We start from the raw sequence: 10,036 nt of genomic DNA on the forward strand, positions 1-10,036 counted from the left end.
TACCCGCAACCAAGGTACATGCCCTTGACCAGAATCGAACCTGGGACTCTTCAGTCCACAGGCCCACGCTCTATCCACTCTGCCAAACCGGTCAGGGCAGTCACACTATATCTTGATACAAAACTGCACGTACTCAGTCCTACACACCAAGAAGAAATTCTGGTGCCAACAGGAACCAAATGAAGAGTGGTATCCTCTGGGGAGAGCTGATATGGGACATTATTAATTTCTACTTTATTAATTTCTTTACTTAATTCCTCTTTAAACATTGTAAGCTGGTGATATATATTTTAAAAATACTTTTATTGATTTCAGAGAGGAAGGGAGAGATAGAAACATCAACGATGAGAGAGAATCATTGATCGGCTGCCTCCTTCAGCCCTCTCCTGGGGATGGAGCCTGCAACCTGGGCATGCCCCTCCTCTGGGGATGAGCCTGCAACCTGGGCATGCGCCCCAACTGGGAACCGGACCATGACCTTCTGGTTCATAGGTCAACGCTCAACCACTGAGCCATGCCAGCCGGGCTGGTAATATTTTTGTAACCAGGAAAACAATATTTACCTAAAGAGTCAGGCTGATGAAAGCGTGGACGATTGCTGAGGGAGATGAGCCTGCGGTCGGGGAGACCTGGCGTTGGCGCTCTGGACGGCTGCTCAAAGTGGCCGGCCTGGGTGGTCGCAGTCTGCCTGTGTCCACGCTCCAGCCCCCTGATGGCATTCGCCTGTAGGACTGTTGGCTGGAGACTGTACCTTCCTGTGCCTCATTTCTTCATCTTTAACATGGATGATGTCACAGACACTCAGTTCAGGATGTTGTGTGGACCAAACGACCTGCCGTAGATGGAACATGCGAATGACACCTTGCCCAGAGCAATCACTCACTATAAGCCAGCTGCCACTGCTTAATATTAATATTATTACCACCACTATTACATGTATTATTATTATTGTTAATCCTCACCCGAAGATATTTTTCCCATTGATTTTTAGAGAGCGTTGAAGGGAAGGAGGGAGGGAGAGGGACACACACACACACACACACACACACACACACATCGATCGGTTGCCTCCTGCAGGCATCCTGCGGGCTGAACCTGCAACCAAGGCATGTACCTTTGATCTGGAATGGAACCCACAACCCTTGGGTGCACGGGCCGATGCTCTAACCACACTGGCCAGGGCTATTATGTGTACTAAGTTGAAGCCCTGTCCCCTAATCTCAATTTAAAAAATCCCAAATAGTTCACAGTGAGAAGCCTCCCTCCTACTCTGGTCCCCCAGCCACCACTTTGGAGGGAATAAGCTTACCAGGTTTTTGTGGCTCCTTCCAGAGACGACTAATTGATTTCAGGCTGATAACTTTAAGTTGACGAGTATGTCATAATTTGAGTTTAGAAGCAGTACAGAATGTTTAAGATAACACATGGCCCCCTATTTATATGTTTAATTTTCAAATTTATAATAACTGCTAAGGACCTCAGAAGGGCTTGCTTGGTGGTGGCATTCAGCAGATTAAAAAACAAAATGTTTCACTTTAATAAAGGCCATCTAAAATGTTTAAGCGAGACTACGTCAAAATAAAAAGCTCTGTACAGCAAAAGAAACCATCAACAAAACAACAAGAAAGCCCACTGCATGGGAGAACGTATTTGCCAATGTTATCTCCGATAAGGGTTTAATTTTCAAAATTTATACGGAACTCACATAACTTAACAAAAGGAAGATAAACAATCCAATAAAAAATGGGCAAAGGACCTAAATAGACACTTTTTGAAAGAGGACAAACAGAAGGCCAAGAGACATGAAAACTTGCTCAAAGTCACTAATCATCTGAGAGATGACAACGAGGTACCATCTCACGCCTGTGAGAATGGCTATCATCAACAAATCAACAAAGAACTGTAGAGAACATAGCCATAGTCCAAAAGTCCTGGGGATGCTTTCTGAACCATGAAGACTTCCAGGAATTACTGTTATGTCAGTTGAGGCAGCAGCTTCGACAAGTGCTGGAGAGGATGCGGAGAAAAAGGAACCCTCGTGTACTGGTGGTGGGAATTCCAGCCCCTGGTGGGAATGCAGACTAGTGCAGCCACTGTAACCTAGAAACACCAATCAAAAAGGCTATATGTGCACCCCTATGTTCATAGCAGCACAATTTACCATAGCTAAGATTTGGAAACAGCTTAAGTGCCCATCAGCAGATGAGTGGATTAAAAAACGGTGATACATCTACACAATGGAATACTATGCTGCAGTAAAAAGAAGGAACTCTTACCATTTGCAACAGCATGGATGGAACTGGAGAGCATTATGCTAAGTGAAATTAGCCAGTCAATGAAGGAAAAATACCACATGATCGCACTCATTTGTGGAATATAATGAACAACATAAACTGGCGAACAAACATAGAACCAGAGGAAAAAATGTTTTAGAATATAATAGAAGTAATCCTGTTATTTGCAGATTTTTAATCTTTCCTACAACTTTTGTGATATCATGCTATGTTAGCACAGTTTTGGTAATATTATACTTACAATCCTTTTATTCTTGAAATATTAATGTTTGTTGCATGTAACATTATTATATTTAAAATCATTTTTCTTGAGATATTAAACAATAAAAATAAAGTGTTTCAGTACTCATACTAAAAGGGAAAAATAAAATAAAATGTTTAACCCACTGCATTTCTACATGGACCCAAATACGGACCCAATGGCCTCCTGGAAAGCGATGGTCCACGTGGCCAGGTCTAAAAGCCACAGAACAGCTGCAGCTTTAACCACAGGGAAGGGAAACCGTGTGTCTCACGGTATCGTTTAAGCGGATTACACATTTACAAAGTAACTACAGAGATGGATTATTCGAGGCACCAAAGCTGACCCCAAACCCAGACACTAATGAGTTTGTTTGCTTTTAGGAACCGGAAGGCTGCAGTGGCTGGAGCAGAGGGAGCGAGGGGGACAGTGGGAGGACAGGAAGGCGGGGAGGCGAGGAGGGCGTGGGGAGGGGGGGCAGATCGCGAGGGGCTGTGGGGGCTGGAGGAGGAGCTTTTATCCCCAGTGAGGTGGGCTCAGTGGAGAACTCCTAGAGCAGGGACTGATCTAATTTAGGTTTTGCATAACTTCCACTTGCTGTTGCACTGAAGGTCACCGCCATTGGGTGCCTGGAGAGGAAGGAAAACACTGGGTCGTGGGGGTTATACCCCTTTTACTCATTAAATTAAAAAAAAAAAAAAAAAAAAAAGGAGCGGAACGCCGGAGCCTGAATACCTCTCGGATCCTTGACCTGTTCATTGCTGCCCTCGTGTGGCTACAGCCTGAACTGCAGCGACATGGGCTGACCGCTCCTCCGTTTTGGGGAGCAAAGGCTTCTTCCCAGCCTTTTGTGCGCCGCGCCGAGGGCCCCCCCGCAATGGTTCGGCCAAGGCCTGTCCTCGAGACTCTCCCAGAGGAGTGCGGAGTGAATGTGTGGGGAGTCAGATGTTTGCCGGGTAACCCGATGAACCCCGCTCTTCTCAGGAAAGTGCAGATGGCCTTGCCTTCTAGAGAGAAGTTTTCGGAGGAGGGGTCTTTGGTCCGCGTTCAAGGACCAGTAGGAGTTTTCAGGAAAGTACAGTGAGAAAAGCCATCTACTGGCCGGTTTGGCTCAGTGGATAGAGCCTGGCCTGCGGACCGAAGGGTCCCAGGTTCGGTTCGCGTCAAGGGCTCATACCTTGGCTGCAGGCTCCTCCTCGGCCAGGGCCCTTGTCAGGACTCATGCAACCAATGGACGTGTTTCTCTCACATCGATATTTCTCTGTCTTTCCCTCTCTCTTCCACTCTCTCTAAAAGATCAATGGAAAAATATCTTCAGGTGAGAACCAAAAAAAAAGAAGGAAAGAAAAGTCTTCCTGGGCAGAAAGAAGGGGATTTTTTTGCCTTTTATTTACAAATCTAGGTCAAAACTGAACTCCTGACGTACTCCTTATCCCCTAAACTGCTCCTCCCAACCTGGGTCCTGGGGTTACCGCGCCTATACTTGTCCTGAACACCTCTCTGCCTCTCAGGCCTGCCATCCCCATGGCCACCACCCAGGGCCAGACACCCATCACCTGGCCTTTAATTCCATCCCCGTCTCAAGGTTCTCTTTCTCTGCCTCTCCCCTGCCCGCACTTCTCCCATGGCTCCCGGCTCTGGAAGGAAGCCCAAGCCCGTCAGCCTGCCACCTGCAGTCGTGGAGGACCGGGCCCTGCCTACCCCGCAGTGTCATTGCATGAACAACTGCACCAGCAGTAACAGCACCTGCCCTTCTTACTGAGGGCTCCCCGGATGCCAGTCCGTGTGTCATGCAGTTTGAAGGTGGCTTTTCACAGCCTTATCATTTTATAGAAGAGCAAACAGGTTCAGAGAGCTCAGATGGCTTGTCCAAGGTGAACTCCGTTCTTTCCAACTCCAAGGCTCAGGGTTAAGCCCAGCACCCTGTCGCCTCTGGGACACATTTTTGAAGTGATGGGTTTAATTCTTTGCTATCGTTCTTAGTCAGCTCAGGAGTCTAAACACAGACAAGGTGGCTTGAATGACAGACATTTATTGCTCACAGTTCTGGAGACTGGGAAGTCCAAGGTCAAGGTGCCAGCCAGTTCAGTTCCTGGTGAGGGCTCCCTTCCTGGCTTACAGACAGCAACCTCTTGCTATGTCCTCACATGTCTATAGTTTTGTCATTTTCCCCCTATTCTTTTTAAATCCTCACCCAAGGATATTTTTCCATTGATTTTTAGAGAGAGGGAAAGACCAAGAGAAACATTGATGTGAGAGAAACACACCAATTTGTTGCCTCCTGCATGCACACTGCCCAGGGCTCTGGCTGGGGAGGAGCCTGCAACAAAGGTATGGACCCTTGACCAGAATCAAACCCGGGACTCTTTGGTCTGCAGGCTGACGCTCTATCTACTGAGCCAAACCAGCTAGGGCTATAGTTTTGCCATTTTAAGAATGTCACATAGTGTATCTGTACAATGAAATGTTACTCAGCAATAAAAAGAAATGCAATACTGATACATGCTGCAACATAGGTGAAGCTTGAAAATATACTAAGTGGAAGAATCCTACATAGTGTAAAATTCCATTTATATGGAATACCTAGAATGGGCAAATTTATTAGAAAGTATTTTAGTGATGCCTAAGGCTATTTGGTGGGTGGGACAGAGGTACTAGGGCAGGGGTGGGCAACCCCTGGCACGCGTGCCAAACATGGCACGCCAGTAACTTTTGCTGGCACGCGAAACCCTCTCTTATAATCTTCCATTTACAATTTTCTTTTCTTAATATCGACTTTTTTATTTTTCGGATAAATTCAGTGTAGGTGCATCTTGGATAAATAATTTACATTACATAACAAGTTATCCTAAAGACCATATACATGGATCAGTGATGCAGCAGCAAAAGTCCCACTGATAATATCAAATGGAGTCATAAAGTTTTCTGTCGGACTATCAGTGTACATGTATACATTAAAAAATAAATGTATTTTTCATCATCATATACTGTGTTTTTGTTGCTCGAATGAATTTTATTATGTCTTCAAGGTTCTTCACATACGTACACCTTAAGAGATATCAAGTAGGTGTAACATGTTCTCAAAAAATTAGGGTTGGCACGCAGAAGAATTTTGAGTCAGAGATTTTGCTGGTTTTGGCACGCAGTCACAAAACGGTTGCCCACCCCTGTACTAGGGTATGATAGCTAAAGGATGCAACCAATTGATGTGTTGTTTCTCTCACATCACTAATTCTCTCTGTCTTTCCCTCTGTCTTCCACTCTCTCTAAAAGATCAATGGAAAAATATCCTCAGGTGAGAATTAACCATTTGTTTATTTTTGCTTTTTTTTTGCCATTTATTTATTTACTTTCCCATTCTCCTTTCCTTTTTGGCAACCATCAGCTTGTTCTCTATATTTATGGGTCTGTTTCTGTTTTGTTTTGTTTTTCATTTTTTCAGCTTTTTAAGATTCTACATATAAGTGAAATCATACAGTATTTATCTTTCTCTGACTTGTTTCATTTAGCATAATACCCTCTAGGTCCATCCATGTTGTTGCAAATTGCAAGATTTCATTTTTTTAAAAAAATATTTTTATTGATTTCAGAGAGGAAGGGAGAGGGAGAGATAGAAACATCAATGATGAGAGAAAATCATTGATTGGCTGCCTCCTGCACTCCCCCTACTGGAGACCAAGCCCTCAACCCATGCATGTGCCCTTGACCGGAATTAAACCTGGGACTCTTCAGTCCTCAGGCCGACACTCTATCCACTGAACCAACCCAGCCATGGCTTCATTCTTTTTTTTTTTTAATATAAATTGCTGAATAATATTTTATTGTGTCTATGTCTATATCTATATCTATAAAATCACATATTCTTTATCCATTTGTCTATTGTTGGACACCTAGGTTGAAAATCTTGGCCATTGTGAATATTGCTGCAATGAACATAGGAGTGTATATATCTTTTCAAATTAGTGTTTTTGTTTTCTTCATATTCCAGAAGCTTTTATCAAGGCCTACTATATGCCAAGCACTGGTCTAGGCAGTGATAATGGAAATCTGAATAGGAAAAAATGCCTAATTCTTGAGGACGTTATAGTTTGATAGAAGAGACAAATAAATACATCGATATTTACTGGATATTTATGGGAGCTCCTGGGTGGAGTACTTACAACTAGGGTTGGGGTGAGTTAGGGAAGGCGTCCCAGCTGAATTTTAAAGAGTGAATAAGAGTCAAGTTGAGGGTGATGTGGGGTAGGTTGCTGGGAAGGTTGGTATGTGGAAATGCTAAGGTATCTAGGATGAGCAAATAGCTAAGAAATAGCTATGTTGTTGGACATTTCTGGAACAGAAAGTAGAGAATGATGACATTGAAGATAGAATTAAGGAATAGCTTTCACTGGACCTTTAATAGCATGCTCAAGTTTTTGCCTTTTATTGTGAGTGCAATAGGGAGCTACTGTAAGATTTTAAAGAGGGGAGTGATATACATAGATATGTATTTTCCACAAAACACATTGGGGGGTCTGTAGCAGGGAAGACATTGAATGCTTTGTCCAATTAAACAAGAATAGGAGTGTATATATCTTTTCAAATTAGTGTTTTTGTTTTCTCCAGATAAATACCAGCATTTATCTCATCTGAAGTGGCTGGATCATACGGCAGATACAGTTTTAAAGTGTTGAGGAACCTCCATGCTGTTTTCCACAGAGGCCACACCAGTCTGCATTCCCACCAACAGTGAATGAGGGGCCCCTTTTCTCCACATTCTCACTAGCACTTATTTATTTATTGAGGACAGCCATTCTGATAGGTGTGAGGTGATAGCTCATTGTGGTATTAATTTGCATTTCTCTCATGTTAGTGATGTGGGGCATCTTTTCATATGTCTGTTGGCCATCTGTATGTCTACTTTGGAAAAATGTCTATTCAGGTCATCTGCCCATTTTAAAAAAATGCTTTTTATTGACTCGAGAGAGAGGAAGGGAGAGGGAGAGAGAGAGAAACATCGATAAGAAACACTAATTGGCTGCCCCGTGCAAGCTCCCCACTGGGGATCGAGCCAGCAACCCGGGCACGTGCCCTGACCTGAAATAGAACCAGTGACCTTCTGGTGCATGGGATGGACCCCCAAACAACGAGCCACGCTGCCTGGGCCTCTGCCCAATTTTTTTGTTTGTTTGTTAATCCTCACGCGAGGATAGTTTCCCTTGACCTTTTTAGAAAGAGTCGAAGAGAGAGGGATAGACAGAAACATCAATCTGAGAGGAACACATCGATTGGTTGCCTCCTGCATGCTCCTGGCCAGCGCCCGGGCCTGGGAGGAGCCTGCAACCAAGGTACCCTTGACCAGTATCGAACCCAGAACCCTTTGGTCTGCAAGCAGACACTCTATCCACTGAGCCAAACCAGCTAGGGCTGCTCATCTTTTCATTGTATTTTTTGTGTGTTTTTAAAAAGTTGCATGAGCCCTGACCAGTTTGGCTCAGTAGATAGAGCATTGGCCTGCGGACTGAACCGTCCCAGGTTCGATTCCAGTCAAGGGCATGTACCTTGGTTGCGGGCACACGGCTGATCGATGTTTCTAACTCTCTATCCCTCTCCCTTCCTCTCTGTAAAAAATCAATAAAATATATATTAAAAAAAAGTTGCATGAGTTCTTTAGATATTTTGACTACTAACTCCCTTATTGAATATATGATTTGCAAATATTTTACCCCATTCGGTAGGTTGGCTAATAATTTTATTGATGATTCATTTTCTTCACTGCAATTGAGAGTGTCTCGTCGGTGGCTTCAAGTTCTAGAACTGGAGTTATAAAGTAGCTGGGTTCCAGTCCCGGCTCTGCCCCTTAACAGCTTTGAGGGATGGCATAGGGTACAGAGAACAGAATGTTTCAAGATGTTTTTCTCCTTTGACTGTATAAAGCATGAGGCTTTGGGCCATTGAGTTAAACTTTAAGAGTTATTGGGGGTACCCTATGACTGGGCCCCAGAATATTCTCAAGCTAGTCCATACTGTGTCTCCCAGCAGTTCATCTATTCCTGTTACCACAGTTTGCTGGCTCCGGTAGCTTTTGCTCCCAGTCAGTGGCCATTCTCTATATTCTCTTGTCCCTCCAGTTTTCAGGGCAATGGTTTAGCCTATAAATTCAAATCTCTGATGAATTTTTAGTTCATTCAGCTTTTTTCTTATAAGAGCAGAAGCGGCTCATTTACTTCCGTTGCTGTGTTTCTCCCAGCTCCCCTAATAGCTCACATTATTTTTTAAAATATATATTTTTATTGATTTCAGAGAGGAAAGGAGAGGGAGGGAGAGATAGAAACATCAATGCACACTCCACACTGGGGATCGAGCCCACAACCTGAGCATGTTCCCTGACTGGGAATCAAACCGTAACCTCCTGGTTCATAGGTCAATGTTCAACCACTGAGCCTCGCCAGCCGGGCTCACATTATTTTTTATATTCTACCCAAGTCCTTATATTCATCTTCTAAACCAAACTGTTACCATTTGTTAACCATCTCCCTTCTCTCACAAAAATATGAGCACCAGGACTGCAAGACATTTGTTTCATGCCCCAAGACCCACAGTGCCTTGATGAGCAGTGCTAAACTAGGTATGTTTTGAATCTAGATGAGGCATGTTAAGAAATTAGCATCAAGAGTATGATCTCTAGTAACAAAAGCTTGATTGGAATAGTGGTCATGTCTTTCTCCCTTGCTAGGTTTGTGTTCTTTCACTAGTTACCTAAACGTATAGGACTCATTTGCGTTATAAAGGAGACAAAAACTTTTATGTACTTTACTAAGGGAATTTATATATTTTCACTGATGTACTTTATAATAAACAGTGTCTGTCTAAAACACTGTAGGAAATATGTCAGTATTTATATCATGAGTAGGGAAGGTGTTCCAGTGGACTGGGAGCTGGCCTTGCAATCTCTTATTGTGTTGAGATTAAAATGTCAATCACTTCCATCATCAGACAAAGCTATTCAGTGACCATGATGAATCAAGACAAAAATAAGGGTCTTTTGTAACCATCTCTCTAAAATTGGTAAGAGAACAATTTCAAATCATATAGATCCCATGTCGTCATTTGACTCCTTCGATTCCTCCTTCTCCTCAGCTGCAGCTTACATGGAACCATAAAAGATACAGATTCTAGAAACTGTCACATTACCCAGTGCCAAACACAATTTAGGAGAGTCATCTCCAATTCTATATTTTATTGTCCAAGAACAGATCTGTCTTAATGCAAAGTCTATTATTTAAGTCCTAGCCTGAAGGAATGACAAACAGCAATGTACAGTTGACCTTTGAACAACATGGGTTTGAACTCTGTAGATCCACTTATTCATGGATTTTTTTTTCAATTGACCTACACAGTCCAAACATCAGCTCCAAGGCTGGAGAGGGCTGACTGTAGTTATACTCAGATTTTCAACTATGTGGGAGGTCAGCACCTGTAACACCTGCATTGTTCAAGGATCAACTGTCACTCACATGAG

The sequence above is a fragment of the Myotis davidii genome, unplaced genomic scaffold, assembly GCF_000327345.1.
Source record: "Myotis davidii unplaced genomic scaffold, ASM32734v1 scaffold1439, whole genome shotgun sequence".
In the NCBI taxonomy this organism is placed as follows: domain Eukaryota; kingdom Metazoa; phylum Chordata; class Mammalia; order Chiroptera; family Vespertilionidae; genus Myotis; species Myotis davidii.